Below are 16,909 nucleotides of genomic sequence, written 5' to 3' on the forward strand. Positions count from 1 at the left end.
CCTTCAACCAACACCAATGATTTTGCTGTATTCATTGACAATTCATCCACAGCAGTCGCCAACCTTCTAATTTTCACATCATTCAAAATCACTCCCAAGCTTGGTATCATTGCTCCAAAAATATCTCTAACTACAGCTGCTGCACTTTCACCTCGCTTCGCCCTTACATATTGTCCTCCTTCTAAAAGCTCAAAATCTTCTGTATGATAAATCTTGAGAAAAATAAAAGCCAAATAACACGTACCATACCATTTCTCTGGCAATCGCACATAGGCATTCCTCCCACAAACAAAATACACAGTTGGAAATATTTGTACCACACTTTGCAAACAGTCCTTTGCTTAATATTCCAACGTAAAGGTATGCTCACATGTGGTCTGCCCCACATTAACATTCTCATATTATGTCTGTGGGCGACTTATGCACAACTTCCCTTTCTGCACTTCATCTAGAGCTATCGGACCATAACTCTCCTTTGACTTATGCAACTTCTCCTCATCTTTCCAATCTACTTTTCCCTGTCCTGAATCTTGCAACTGCTTTTGTTTCCTGTACCTATCTTCTACTTGATCTATGAATTTCTTTTCCACATCTGACAACAGGCACGTCAGATTATGACGATGAGCATAAGCTGTATCCAACTCTTGAGTCGGAATGAAATACGTTCTAAGTCTATCCTCTGATTTGTAATAATCATACTTATTCAAATGCTTGTAGGCTGGCACTTCAGGAAGAACTGCATCATAATTCGAAAAGAAATACTCAAAATGATTCCTTCCACAGAAAATGCTAAGCAGCAAACTACATGAAATACCATATGTCAATGGAAGACAATGGTATCTGATACCCTCATGTACTGAAGCAGGCAACTGCATACACACATAATAATCTTTCGCATCCATTGCATCAATATACTCATGCAACAACTTTGCATACACATTAAGCTTAAAGTCACCTCTAAACAGATCTGCATGTAACCTACGACTCTCCTCTAGTAGGAAAGCTCTTTTGTCTCTTATTTTGACCTCTTTCTTGCTAGGAGTAGTAGGTGTCCCTACACCTACTACTCCTGCTCATGTGGTGCTAAATACGAAACTACAAATACTAGAATTATGAAGAGTATCAGTCCTCCGACAAGTGTGCCAACTAAGCACCTAACTCTACGATTTGGGTTTCCAGCCTCCATGGTCTCAGGACTTTTTACAGTTCTTGTTCAGCAGGAACGTTCAAAAGTCAATTTTCTTCTTCTTCAGATGCTCGTGAACCAACTCGAACCACACCTCGGAAAGCTAGAAGTCCCCTTTTATTTCAGTTCCTTATTTACAGCAAGCAAAAGGCAACCTTAACCCTTCTCCATCCTCTGTGAAAAGTCCCCAAGTTTCTTCTTCCACTCGGACCTAGGTAAATTACACTTATTTAAAACAAAGTCTCATTAATACAAAATAACATTTGCTCCAACAACTTCTAGAACATGCTGCGAAAGTTCAAGACGAAGAACAATAGATTCATAAGATGTTATCTCATTTCCAAAGGTAGGAAATATCAGTCTATTCAGAATCAAGTTTCGTATGCTACTTAATATCGGGGGATTCGGAATGGTGATGGTCAACACTCCTTCAATTTCCAGTCCTGGTACCAACAACACCACGTCCAATTTCACAATAAGACTGGTACTAATCGGGGGGAGGAGCTTCGCGGGCAAGCAAGATGGCCGCGTAAGCTCGGAGCTCCGGAGACCCTCCGACCCTCCGCATAAATCCTGATTGAAATCCTGATCCACGGTGGTGGAATACTGTTGGTGAACGGTTGCTAAGACGGGACCCGCTGTCCGATTCAAAATCCGACACTCCTGGACGGAGTTACATCGTGTTGGAGATCCGTGCCGTTGACGTGCTATTGTCTCTGTGGTGGCTGCAGACGGTGACCCTGTAACGCATGAACGATATGCTGTGCGGATGACTGCTACGCTGGCCCTACGGAGCACGCGGAGTTGCGGAGTGGTCAGTCGCTGAGGAACTATTGGTGGCCGCTACACTTTGTGATTGCCCGGCACAACAGGGAGGCCCTGGTGTACCATCCTTTGTTCAGTTCCCCGGCTCCATCATGGCGGGCAGGGGCGAGCCAGACAAGACGGTGAATTGAGTTAGTAGGAAGACTACTCATTCCCAGTCGAATAAGATTGATCGATATGCCCAGCAAAGGAGTTCACCAGTTGCGGCTACCCGGTCAAGAGACTCTCATCGGGAAGGGTCGCCAGATACGTCGGACCCGACGCTTCGAGATGTTATGAGCGCCATTGCAGGCATCAAGACGGAGATGCACAAACAGCACGAGGTTCTGACCCATAAAGTCGACACTCTGGCGATTGAAATTAATCTGATTAGAGCTGATCTGGGCAAGACCAACGACAGGGTCAAATCGTTGGACATTAAAACCGCTAGCCTCACAACCGATGTGTCGGACCTGCAAACAGAGGTCCGGGACCTGAGGTCGGCCAACGAACCCTTCTCGAGGCGACTGGAAGATTTTGAGGGACGTGCCAGGCGGCAGAACGTTCGAATCATCGGTGTACCGGAAGGGGCAGGGGACTCGGCCACTGATCTCTTTGTTCAAGACTTGGTGCAAACTCATCTGGCTCCTGCGGGCCTCAGCCAGTTCTTCTCAGTGGAGCGGGCTCATAGAATGCCAGGGGGACGCCCGAAATTGAGTCCAACACTGAGACCCATTATAGCACGACTGTTCAACTTCAGAGATCGGGACTTTATCCTGCAAGCCTCGAGACGGAACGGGCCGCTCAAGTTTCAGAATGCGGACATCAACTTTTACCCAGATTTCACTCGGGCGGTTCAGCGGCAGCGACAAAGTTTCGCAGGAGTGAAGAGACGCCTTAGGGACCTTGGGATGAAATACTCAATGATGTTCCCTGCGAAACTACGCATTGAACATAACGGCCGTGCTATATTTTTTAATCTGCCTGAAGTGGTGAGCGAATGGTTGGACACTTTGCCGCACAGACACGAAGAACGAGAGGAACATTCGGAGGGCGCCTCAGGAGGCCCTGAGCAACAGGAGTAGTACCCACTTTCATAACTTTATCGGACGGTGGCCCTGTTGGCGACAACCAATGTCACACTGCTGCACTTTACGATGTATATCCTTCTCTTGTTATGGAGGGTGGCGGGGGGCCTGTGTGATCTCCTTTCTCCTCTAGGGTCTTTTTGTAGCGTAGTTATTGGGGCGACAGGCACACTGCTGGTTGGGGGGGCTTCTTAGTCTGATGCAGGGGTGCAGGGTGGGGGGAGGTTTGATTGTTGGATATGTGTTTTTTCTTCCTTTCTCTTTCCTTTCTTCAAGGCAACGTAAAGACAGTCATTTCTCTGCTTGTGTAACTATTAGGCCTGCCGGGATCGGCAAGGGCCTACGATTTGACGATGGGGGGTAGGAAACTAAAAGTGTTGTGTTGGAATGTCAATGGATTGGGAGATCGCATTAAGAGAGGGGTGGTCCTTCAAATGTTTAAGAGATGTATGCCTGACGTTATTCTGCTACAGGAGACACATTTGGTGGGAAATACGTGCCAAGCGCTCAACAGGAAGGGATTCAAAATGGTGGCACACTCAAGGTTCTCTTCAGGATCCCGGGGGGCGGGAATCATGGTGCGCGCGTCTCTCCCTCTTGAGATTACTTCTAGCGTTGTTGATGAGAGGGGGCGGTACGTCGCTGTCTCGGGGAGATGGGAGGGGCGGTCTCTGGTTCTGGTTTCGGTTTACGTCCCCCCTGGGTTGCAAAACAACACGTTTCAGGATCTTGGAGGCGCCATTTTGGGTCTGCCCGAGGGGCTGCTTATTGTAGGGGGCGATTTCAACTCGGTCTGCTCGGGGATCCTAGATAGACATCCACCCAGAGATCTCCGAAGTTCGCAATCCTGGCTACCCGAATTCCTGGACACTATGGGACTGGTTGACTGCTGGCGGCTTATGCATCCTACCCAGAGTCAATACTCGTTCCACTCAGGGGCACACGGAAGCCTCTCCAGAATCGACTATGTTCTGGCTCTAGCGGCCCACGCGTCGGCAGTTTCTGAGGCCCGATTACTGGCGAGGGGCATCTCAGACCATTCCCCGGTCTGGGTATCCTTCGACTTCGGCATGGAGGTGACCCGAACGGATGGCCGCGATTAATCCATGGTACTTCCGCAGCCCAAGGACTCGTGGACTCATGGCCAAGGCTATTGAGCTTTATTTTTCTGAGAACGCGGGGTCGGTTGCATAGGCTGTCACCCTATGGGAGGCATTTAAGACGGTCTTGAGGGGAGAGGCGTTCTCTCTTATTGCCGATGTTCGGAGACGCAGGGATGCGAATATAGTGCGTATCGAATCTGAGATTAAAGATCTGGACTCCCAACTGGAAGTTGGCCCGACACCGGAACTACTCCATGTTCTCTCACTTAAACAATCAGAATATCGGGCTACTGTCACTGACGCTGCCAAGGTCATGAGTAGAGAGCAACAGGGTAGGACCTACGATGTTGGGGATAAGGCTGGAAAGCTTATCACTTGGCTGGATAAAAAGGAAAGAGCCAGCCGTGTGGTTCCAGAAGTGTTGTGGGAAGACGGCTTGACTGTCACCGATCCGAGTGCCATAGTCGCGGCATTTGCAGACTATTTTGAGACCATTTATACCTCGGTCTCTGACCAGCCCGAGGCCAACTCCGGGGAGCTTTTGGCGGAGGTGGTACTCCCGTGTCTGTCGGAGGTGGATCGGGACGACTTAGATAGGGGAATTACTGCTGACGATATAGCCCTCGCCATTCGCTCTCTCAGGTCCGGCAAGGCGCCCGGCCCCAACGGTATACCCGTCGAACTTTATAAGATTAAACCTGATGTCATCGCCCCGCCTCTTGTTCCTGGAGGCGCGGGAGAAGGGCATGCTTCCCCACGACCAGAGACTGGCCACCATTGTGGTCATTCACAAGGAAGGGAAACCCAGAGACCTGTGTCGATCGTATTGTCCCATTTCTCTGTTGAATGCTGAACCCAAAATTCTGGCTAAATTGCTGGCCAACGTTTGATTGGCGCGATTGGCGACTTAGTGCATCCGGACCAGTCGGGCTTTATTCCACACCGCAACACCGCCCTTAACCTTCGGAGACTCCATGGGGCCCTTGCCAGGGCCCACACGCTCAGGGAGCCAGCCGTCCTGGCGTCATTGGATGCCACGATGGCGTTTGACTCCCTTGAATGGAACTACCTGTGGGCAGTGTTAGCGAAGTTCGGATTTGGTTCGGAATTCATAGGGTGGTCAAGCTTCTGTATGCCAGCCCGCTGGCCAACGTAACGGTTAATGGTCATGTTTCTGCGTCCTTTGCTCTCCACAGAGGCACCAGGCAGGGCTGCCCCCTGTCGCCCCTGTTGTTTGCATTGGCACTTGAACCGTTGGCCGCGTGGCTATGACACCACCCAGACATAAACGGAATGCGTTGGTCCCCTGGACTCGAGGACAGAGTGTCGCTATATGCTGATGACATCTTGCTGTATCTCACCTCTCCTTGCAAGTCGCTTATTGTGGTGTGTGATGTGCTTCGTCTTTTTGGCCGGCATTCTGGCCTGGTTATCAGCTGGTCGAAGTCTCACCTGTATGTGCTGAGAGGGGGGACGCCTCGACTTCCAAGGGACTGTGGCATACAGGTCGCGAGGCAGGGTTTTAAATACTTGGGGATCTATATTTCAACGGATCCCAAGGTACGTTATATAAATAACCTGCTTCCCCCTCTCGTCCGTCTCCGACGTGACGTGGAGGGCTGGCGTAAACTCCCGCTCTCTTTGCCTGGGCGTGCGGCACTATTTAAGATGACGTCCCTGCCCAGGTTCCTGTATGCTCTACAAAATACCCAAGATCCGGTCCCAGCCAGTTACTTCAGGGAGGTCGAGGGCTTGCAACGGGCCCTGCTCTGGGATGGCAGGCCACGCATAGCTATTACAAAGCTTATGCTCCCGTGGTATGACGGGGTATAGCATTGCCTGACATCCGGAGATACTATTGGGCCTCCCAGCTGGCAGCCCTTAATCACAGCCTCTACGGTCCAGCAGAAAGCCCAGGCTATGCCATGGATCGGTGGCTCCTGGACGACGGGAAGTACTATAGGGCATTGTATTCGAGATCTCTGGATGGTCGAATGTCGGGGCCAACGAAGACAGCTGTGCACATATGGCGGGCGATCACAAAGGCACAGGGGTGGAAGGATAGGCTCACGATGGCAACCCCTCTCTACGACTCTGAAATATTGGGTAAACAGTGGCACACTAAGGGATTCGATAAGTGGGACATGATAGGAATATCCAAGGTGGACGACATGATCGTGAGACGGGAGATAAAATCTTTCGCTCGGCTACAGACTGAGTTCCAACTGGGCGGAACAGAATATTTCCGGTACGCCCAGTTGCATCATGCCCTTCTGGCAGCCATGCCGGAGGGCGAGAAAATCCCTGAATATTCCCCCTTGGAGGATAGGGTGCTGGACGGCCATATGCCTGACAGCGCTATTTCCTTAATTTATAAAAAACGTATTAATGTCCGCACTGACCTCCTCCTGGGGGTGAAAGACCAGTGGGTGCGAGATGGGATAGAGCTCGACGATGAAGACTGGCAATGTGCAGTGTCCTCCCCCAAGGAAGTTGCCATCCCGGCCAGGCTGCGGCTGGTTCAATTGAAAATATTCTTCACAGGGTTTATGTTACGGGCCCAGATTGATACACATGGGTCATTCTGTGGATGGCCTCTGTAGGCGAGGCTGTGGTGCTCTAGCCACCTTTATGCACATTATCTGGGAGTGTAGTATAATAGCCCCCTACTGGAGGCGGGTACACATGATTATGAGTGAGGTGACCGGGATGGATGTTCAGGCGGAGGCCCAACGCTGCCTCCTGAATGTCTGGGGCCCCACTGATTATAACAATGCTCAAACCCAAAGGGTCACCCTGGGAAACATGGTTGCGAAACGCGATATTGCACAGATGTGGGGCGCTGCTACGGCCCCAAGGGTGGTACAGTGGAAGGCCAACATGGATTGGTGTATGTTCCGAGAGAAGACGGTTTATGTGGCCAGGGGTAAACCCAAAAAGTGGCAAAAGATATGGGGGCCTGGAACGAGTATAGGGGTGACATTTGCATACTGCCTGACATCGCCCCCCTGGAGGAACGATTAACCCCATAATTTATGACTCCAACACGCATCCTGCTTGCATAGCTATCCTGTGTCCCCCCCCCCCTCGCTATGGTCGTATACATGGGTACTGTTTTGACCGTCTTTGCGGTTATTGGGCCTAGCCGATTCCGAGATCGGGCTCTGTTGCACAAATGTTTCAATTGCCTTGCCTCTTAGGACTAGTTTGGTGCTTTCTTTTTCTTGTACTTGTTACTCTTTATAAAAAAAACAGAAAATTACAACCTTGATACGCTCTGGTTACTCGCTTCTTGTACACTGGTCTTCTGATTAACGATATGCTGCCTAGCCTCCGGGATGTATGGCTAAATAGCTGTGTGCACTGTTTTGAAAATAAAGGTTTTTAAAATAAAAAAATAAAAAAAGACTGGTACTGATCACTGTCACTGCCCTCAGCCTCCCCAATCTCAGTACCCCTGGCATCAGTCACAACGTATGTCCAATCTGGAGTGGCGTACTTTCGGCAAGGCACCCTCATTCGTCTTGATCTCCTCAGACTTCCACGAGCTTGCCCTTCTTCGCCTTCGTCCGATTCAGACTCTTCAGACACAGGAGCAAGATCCCTCTCGGAGACCGACCTCAGGTTCAGTCGCCTCTGTCTCTCCGGCCACTGATCTTCTGCTCTGCTTGTTCTCCTGCTTTCTCTTTGCTCACCCTGCTCACAACTTTCCTCAGCTGAGTCTGACTCTGGACCACCTTCACAGCAACTTCCCCTTTCGGAAGCAGTTTCAGTGTCGCTGTTGTCTTGACACTCCCCAGATCGGTCTGGTGAGCAACCAGCTTCATCAGTCACCCTCACAGCTTGACTTGTCCCCTCCTGTGGCCCTGCCACTTCAGCTGGATTTTCATTTGGGAGAGGAGCTATTTCTTCCAAGGGTGCTGAAACTCGACAGGTGTGAGAATCATGTACCCAGTTTGGCAGTCCTCCACACTTCACTGCAGTGTTCGTCACCAATATTACTTGATATCGGCCTCTCCAATGAACATCAAAGCAGCTCTTTCTCATGTGCTTTCGAACCAGCACCCAGTCCCCCGGACTCAGGTCGTGATAGAGATCACTTGAAGCCGGAACCTCAGCAGCCTGCACCTGATGGGACACAGAACGGACAACATCAGCGAGTCCCTTGCAATAATCGAGAAGCAGATCGTCTGTGATGCTAATCAAGGCTGTCGATGGCACCACTGGTAATCTCATAGCCCTCCCCATCAGTACTTCATGAGGTGAAGGACCTGTTCTCCTGTCAGGGGTACGGTGTATACTCATCAACACCAAAGGCAAGGCATCAGGACATTTCAGAGAAGTGGATGAACACACCTTTGCCATTCGAGCTTTCAAAGTCGCATTGACCTGCTCCACTATCCCAGAAGCCTATGGACGATAACTACAAAGGAGACTCTGATCAACATTCAGTGCTGTGCAAAGCATCTTCATGATTTGGCTATGGAAGTGTGTTCCTCTGTCCGATTCCAAAGAGGTCTGAATCCCAAATCTAGGAATGAGCTGCCTCAACAATAGCTTAGCTACTGTGAGTGTATCACACCTATGTGTCGGGTATGCCTCCACCCACCTTGAGAACACACACACCACTACCAAGATGTACCTCAGCCTGTTGCACATGTGCATCTCGATAAAATCCAACTGCATCCTGTTGAAAGGTCCCCCGGACCTCCTAATGTGACTCATCGTAACCACAGTTTTCTTTCCAGCATCATCTGTTGACATTTAACACACCTCTGACACACAGCGTCTGCCACTGCACGAAATCGCGGATTGTAGCACATTTATCTGAAGACTCGCACCATCGCATCTCTTCCTAAATGTCCGGCACCATGAATCTGTCTTGCCATCGGGCTCAACAATTCTACAACTCATCCGGCAACACCGCTCTTCCATCACTTGAGACCCAAATGTCCACATCTCCCTTCACACAGCCCAAATTTATCCACACATTCTTTTTTTTCTTGGTCTGAAACCTGTTCCTACAGGCACTTCAGCTCGTCCCAAGTATCTGCCATGGCCAACATCGTGTTGAACTCGGTTCTTTCTTGGATCCCTTCTACATGTCCTTCAGTCAATGAGCAACCCTGTTCGGCACAGAAACGTGCAACCTCATCCGCGTAGCGATTCCCAAGTGAAACAAAATCGGTCCCCTTCCCATGAGCCATGCACTTAACAACTGCAATTGCTTTGGGGCACTGTAAGGCCTAGAGGAGTAACCTCACGAACTCCCCATTCCATACTGGCGATCGAGACGATGTCATGTAACCTGTCTGAGACCATAACTGTCCAAAGTCATGAACCACACCAAACCCATACTGGCTGTCAGTGTAAATGGTAATTCAAATTTGGTCTGCTGCCAAGCAGGCACGAGTTAAAGCAATGATCCCAGCCACCTGAGCGGAGTATACTCCTTCCAGGCTCGCAGCTTCGGCTACTCCCGTAATGGTACATACAGCAAATGCTGCTCTTAACTGACCAACACTGTCTCTTAAGCATGAACCATCAACAAAGAAAATTTCATCAGGGTCAGACAGTGGTTCATCAACAATGTCAGGTCTCGGTTTGGTGCAAAGCTCAGTCACATCGAGACAATCATGGTCCGCACAATCTTCATTAAGTGTATTTGGCAACAGCATGAGCTTGGCAGGATTCAAAACAGAACACCTCCTATGGGTCACATTCTCCGCAGCAAGTATAACCTGCTCGTAGCGTGTGAGCCTATTATTGGTCAGGTGCTGTGTCTTTGTCCTGGTCATCAACAGTTAAACAGAATGTGGAACATAAACTATTAGTGGGTGACCCATAACAATGCTCTCACATCTTTCAATGCTGACACCCGTTGCAGCCACGGATTTGAGACATCCGTGCAACGCTGAAGCTACTGGATCTAAAGTATTGAAAAGTAGGCAACTGGTCCACAGACACCTCCATGATCTTGAACTAAGACTGATAGTGCACAACCTTCTCGTTCACAATAGATTAATGAAAAAGGTTTGTTGTAATCAGGCATTCCCAGCGCCGGAGCACGACAAAGGTCTTCTTGCAACTCCAGGAATGCCTTCATGTAGTCATTGTCCCATGGTACTTACATCCTTGTGCGTCAGTCTCCGCAAAAGCTTTGCCTTTAATGAGAAGTTGGCAATCTACTGACGACAGTAGCCAACCATCCCCAAGAACATCCTGACCTCTCTCTGTGTAGAAGGCACCATCATGCTCATGAGTGCCTCAATTTTGTCAGGTGACACTTTTCTCTTGCATTTTTCTATTCAATGAGCCAAGTACTGCACCTCATTCAAGCAATACTGTAGCTTATTTGGTGACACCTTGTGTCCATTCTCTGCCAAATGGTTTAGTAAAGCGACGGTATCAATCCTGCATGCATTCTCAGTCTCTGACTCGACAAGGAGATCGTCTATGTACTGGACGAGAACAGAGTTCTGCGGCAGTACAAGACTCTCAAGAATCTTCTTCAAGATCTGGTAAAAGATCGATGGACTCTCTGCGTACCCCTGAGGGATACAACACCACGTTAAAACACGATTTTCCAGCTTAAACGCAAAAAGAAATTGCCTCTCCTCATGCAAGGGGATCGAGAAGAAAGCCTGACAAAGGTCAATCACAGTGAACCACTCTGCTTGACATGGAATCTAAAACAGTATCACAGATGGATTCGGTACCACTGGACAACAGGGAACAACTATGTTGTTTACCCGGTGCAAATTCTGAACAATCCTGAATTCCCCGCTCGGTTTCTGCAATCCCATAATAGGCGAGTTACATTGGCTGCCCATTACTTCCTTCAGAATTCCCTGCTTAATCATAGACTCAATCACAGGCTTTATTCCTGCAACTGTTTCTGTCGTCAAGTTGTATTTAGGCGTTCTGGGGAACTCAACATTCTGCTTGATCTGGATCTTAACTGGCTCAACTCCCTTAATCAAGCCTATGTTCTCACCCGTGAAATCCCACACTTTCGGTGAGATTGAATCTCTCAAATCAAGTGGAAGCTCTTCCACTGTCATGACAGGGTACATTTCAATGCACAAATATTGATTTGTGACCTTGAAAGCAGCATCATCATCATTGGTTTGCAGTTCCACTCCTTTAGGGGTGCAATAGATGGTACAGTTAAGTTTACACAAGAGATCCCTACCCAGTAAACAAACAGGACTCGAATCACACACCACAAATTGATGTCTATCTCGAAACGTTCCTATTTTCAAAGGAATTGGTTCTGGCAAAGGGCTTGTCATTTTCCTATTTGCAACACCTACAACTTGGATAGATTGTCCCGAGAGGGGTAGGTTGGGGACTACTGCAGATCTCACAGTAGAACGGGAAGCACCAGTATCAACCAAAAAGGTGGTAGGGTGACCATCAACATCAGCTTCCACAAATGGTCCCCTCTGGTCTACCTCCAAGGCTGCCCCAAGAGTGCAGTCTTCCTCCCCCCGCTCAGGCACTGTCATGCCAACGGGTCTAGGTAACAATCATCACCTTCTTCAAAAAGAGGCATCTGTTGGTATGTCCGAGTCCCAGCCTGAATTTTCGGCGGTTGGGGAACCTGTACTCTTGGAGCCGAAGTCCCCCCTTTCACCGACCTTGGCTTCATTACTGTTGTTGTCATTTCAGGTGCCTGTACTTGCACTACCTCTTCCTCCTGCTGCATCTGATTTGCAGGATTCAAGGGACACTCGCGTCTCCAGTGTCCAATCTAGTGACAAAGGTGACACTCAGTGGTCTTTTTCGAAGTTGCCAAGTCTACTCTCGGTTTAGAATCCTCTATTTTTCCCTTTCCTTTATTCTGACCATTCTGTTTCCTACCCAGTGTACCTTCGCCTGACTGTACTTGACCTCCCTTGCTAGCCACTTGCATCTGGACCAGCATCACCTTGTCCTTAAGCTTCTTATGCTTCGAATCTACCTCATCAGTGCAATATCTAGCATACCTCAATATTTTGTTGATAGGCTTGTTCTGCCAGCAAATCAAATGCTGCTGGATCATAAGACAGAACCCAGGTCTCAACCCTAGACAAACTTCAAAACAAACTGTCCCATGTCCTTAGGGTCCATTACGTCCAACCCACTGTCCTGCTTAAAGACTTGCAACAGCCTTTCGTAATACTCATGCACCGTCTCCTTTGGTTCCTGAACTGTCCGGTCTATTTTCACCCAGTCAATATCCTGTGGTGGTACCTTGGATTTCAGCCATGTGATCACCTGCTTGTACTTTTTTATAACAAGAGGTGACAGGCCATTCGTGGCAGCGTCCCTGTCCAGTTCGGAAGTGGGCCATTCAAATGGCAACTTTACAAGCTACCCACAAATCACCTTGAACCACTATGTCAAACAATGTGTTCAGATCGATCCACAACACCTTCGAGATTTTAACAAACCTCTCGAACTGCTTGTACCACTCAACTGGGCTCTCTCTCAACTTTGGAAAGTCATTCGTGAATGCCACCAAATCTCCTTGACTCCAAGGCACATGCACATACCCTCCGCTAGCCACCTCTTGTAAAGGGTAGTTCCCAATTCCTTGTACAGCCCCCTCTCCGTCACATTTCTCTTGACACTCTTTTCCTTGGACCATCTTTCTTCTCACTTGTCAAGCCTATTCCATGCTCGTATCCCTATGATCAGTTCTCTAATGTGGGTCTTCAGTCCAATTACCCTTTTTTCCTCCAAGTCCTGGTCAGTGTAGTGAAACCCGTGACCTCCCTGCAACATTTTCGTTTTAGGCAAATCCACCTCAAATCTGTTAGCCAATTCAACTAACTTCTCATGTGTCAACCTTGCTTTGCAAGTCACATCCTTAGCTACAAACAGCAATTCATATGGTTCATACAGTTCTATGGGCAGTTTCTAAAGGCAAATTTCCGTCAACTATCTCATCTGCTTCTGCTTTTAATTGCATCACATCTAGCCTTTTTACCCTTATTGCTGCCTTAAGGGTGCCTTGACTAGATGCACCACTCGACCCTCCGCAGTCACTGACTTGATTTCGGCACCTATTCACTTCAGGTGTGTCCTTTAAAGCCACTCTATTCTCAGCACTCCCATGGTCCCAGTCCTCCCTGTGCCAGTCACTCTGAGTCCCTTCAACCGACTCCCATGTCCTCAAATCTGACCTTAACCAGCCCAAAGATTTCGGTCTCGGTCCTCTCATATCCATCGATCCTCTTGACGAATCTGCTGTAGCTGGTAACGGTGCATTCGACTCTACAGGCCTCGGCAATGGAACCAACCCACTCACTACACTGTTCCCTCCAAAGCTGGCACTCCCTTCCATTCCTGTCTGTGATGGGTTTCCATTCCTCACTGGCTCTGGGTTGTACACTGACACTATGGGACCAATGGTAACCGGCACCTTAAGAGCATCCGGTAACCTCTGAGAACTGACATTTTCTGCATTCTGCATTTCCCCCATTCTGAGTTTTCCACTACTTCAGAACTCGGTGGGGCTTGTGGTTCCCTAGCTTCCTCTGTCGGGGCTGATTTCTCTCCCTCTGACTCCGGATTGTACAGAGGTGGTCTCTCAGATAACATCCTTTCTATCGGACTATCATCAGTATCACTGTCATCAGTATCACTGTCATCATCTTCGCCATCCTTTTTCTGCGTGCCCCCGTCTTGACCATCAATGGGTACAATTTATCCCCCTCAATCGTCTGTGCTCTCCATCTCTTTTCCAATGCATTTCACCTCGCATCTTGGAATGCCCTAACTGACCTCTTCACTCTTTCTTGTCTCCTGTCCCTGTTCCTTTCGTGTGCTGCCCTAATCCACGCATGTAACACCTCCAACTGTGCTGGTCTAGGCAGAGGTCGCAAGGAAGCCATAATCGATTTCAACTGATACAACACTTCCAATCTAAATGTTCCATACCGGGGAAAGGTCAACTCTTTGTTGCCTTCGGTAATTTTACACCAATTTTCAAGCCAGAGTATGGTATGCAACCCCACATTTGTTTGCCCTATCTCGGTCCAGCGGGCAATCGATGGTACCTCACGATTCCCTTAACAATGGTCGACAATTACTCTGGGTGTCTGCCACACCCAACTGCTTAAGCTGCTCCTTGAGCCGAAGACTTTCCTGGGCTGAGCGCGCTCACAGCCTGATCTCCTTTCACACAACAGGCATTCCAACTCCGCAAGACATCACAACACAACCACCACAATCTAACAATATATAACCCAGTTCATACTCACTCTCTCATGAACTGCTGCTTTCACTGCACCGTCACTCTCCGTCGTTTTCCATGAAATGCCGTTTTCCGCTGATAATCCATTGGACAATCATCTCCTAATTCTATGGGCCTTGGGGAACTTCTTATTCTAATCTAGATCCCCCCTTACTCTAGAGACAACCATCCTCGGTTGCTACCAACTGCGTCCGCTGGGATTCTTATCCAAATTTTACCTTACCAATCTGAAGAATCCCAGGTCGACTGGACCTTTATTGTCTGCTAAGAAGTGAAGTGTATAGGGGAGATTTTCCATTTTCATAACTTTTGACCAATTCTAAATGAGCAATCAAATCAACTGTTAAAGGACCACTGACTACAAAATGAAGTTTAGAAATGTATTACAAAGCCAAAAATAACTGAACATACAAGCACCTCAGCAAGAGGTTCAAGAAATAAACTGGCACTAATACAAACATAATCCTACGCAGGAGTATCAGACGACTCAAGATAAAAATCAAAGTAAGTTCGAGAAGCATTAGGCATATGATGATTGTTCCCACTTGACGTCTTGACTGCATTTGCTTCAAAGGGAAAGAAAAGATTAGTCTATCCCTACACTAACTCTAAAGTGACATCCCTACTTAACATTCCCTCCTAGGCAAGAGAAAAAAGTGTCAGCAGTGAAGACTTCCTAAGAAGTAGACTCACTCTCTTTAGGTAAGTAGCCTTAAGCTACAGAGCTCGTTCTAAGATGCTCCTTCATAACCGCTCTCCTACCCGTCCTGCTAAAGACTACATTCTGCTCTCAAGACTGTCCAAGAACTAACCTCCACCCTCGGGGCACTGTTCCTAATACAAAATCTCCAAAACAGTAAACATGCCCAAAACACACCCCCTTCGGCAGGTGCTGCCTCCTGGGATTTTCCAGCACAGGTCCATCTTCTTCCAAAAACCGTTGCTGTGTCCTTGGGTCCCAGGCACCTTCTCCGCCAAATGTTGCAGTTGTGCATTCCAGTAGACTCCCTTCATTCTCACTCCTACCAAAACGAACTCCTAAAACAATGGATTATTCTACCTAACAAGCTACGTGGCCTTGCACCTGCAAAAGAAATGCATGAGAAACAACCCTGCTCACGCTCCAAGTTACAATTCAAATTTGACTGCGGAAAGGAGCCCTTTCCCAAAGAAAACGTTTCAGGTCTGCATCTCGAGTCATGCTAAGAAAAAATACAGTTAGGCCTCTGCTGGCATTTTTATGTTTCAGGCCTTCACACATTTAAATGCATTTCTAACTCTACCCCATAGCATTACATCTAGAATCATCCTAAAGCATTACACTTTGTTATTTTTCAAAAGCATTATTCATCTCACGCGTTTTCATTCATAGGCTACCTACACGTGCAACTTTAATATGGCACGTTCAGTTCTAATGCAACATTTTAAGCACAAGGCAATAATTTCTGCATTACTTAAGGCATATTCTCGGTTAACGCACTAAATTAGTCTTCAAATAATATAAGCACACATCTACATATTGCACTGATCACGGCCTAGTACTACATTTTCAAAGTCACACATTAACATGGTCCTCTAAATATGTGGGTGCTGACTACTTGGGATTATGGTGCACCCCTATAATTTTCCAGAATAAAATGGCGCTCTATCAGTCATTTTCCATTAAGATAATAGAGGCGACTCCTAGATGTGGCTCACTCCAGTCCCACGTACCCCAATGTCTATGTTTGCATTATTAGTTCACTAGCACCTTTGTGTAGTCCTCAGGGTCCTCAATGGACTGAAACAGTGTTATCCAACCCAATGGCAGCCTTCGGGAGCTCCGGAATCCCCCTCTCCGAGGATCCATAACCTCTTGTGGTCTTTCCTCATCATCGCACCGGGCCTTCCCAGTTCCTGGACAGCCCATGTTTTTGTGATATGTCCTCTCACAGCTCCAGCAGCAAGCTGTAAGTGTTCTCTACAGCATCCTTGGCACTACGAACTAGGGCAACTGCCCTGTCTCCATACTTGCCCTATCTGGTCACACAGGCCCCCTACTAGAGCTCACTCACTGGTGACAGCCCCCACTTCACAGTGGACCCCTACTGGTACATAGGATCACAGACTACAGTGCTCCCACGGATAACAGCCCACACTTCACAGTGGCCCCCTCCTGGCACACGTGGTCACAGACTACAGCGCCAACACAAAAGGGTGATGTCCCTGGGTTCTGCAGAGTTAGGAGAACAGCCCGCATTCCTACAACTGTCCCCAAAGGGCCAGACATATCATACTTTTCCCACCAGTATCCTTAATGGGCCTTGTATCCCTCTAGGCAGTGAATTCCTCTTCAAAGGGCTCTCTGGTCTTGGTTTGCCAGCAGACTCTAGAATCTCTCCTTCTCACAGTTTACTCTGGCAGGAGAGGCCTGTGCAGGTAAGAGTGGTGGGGTGGAGGGTCGGGGGGATTCAACAGACGGCAAAGAGGGGAAATTAAATAT

Source organism: Lissotriton vulgaris, chromosome 9, assembly GCF_964263255.1.
Source record: "Lissotriton vulgaris chromosome 9, aLisVul1.2, whole genome shotgun sequence".
NCBI lineage: Eukaryota > Metazoa > Chordata > Amphibia > Caudata > Salamandridae > Lissotriton > Lissotriton vulgaris.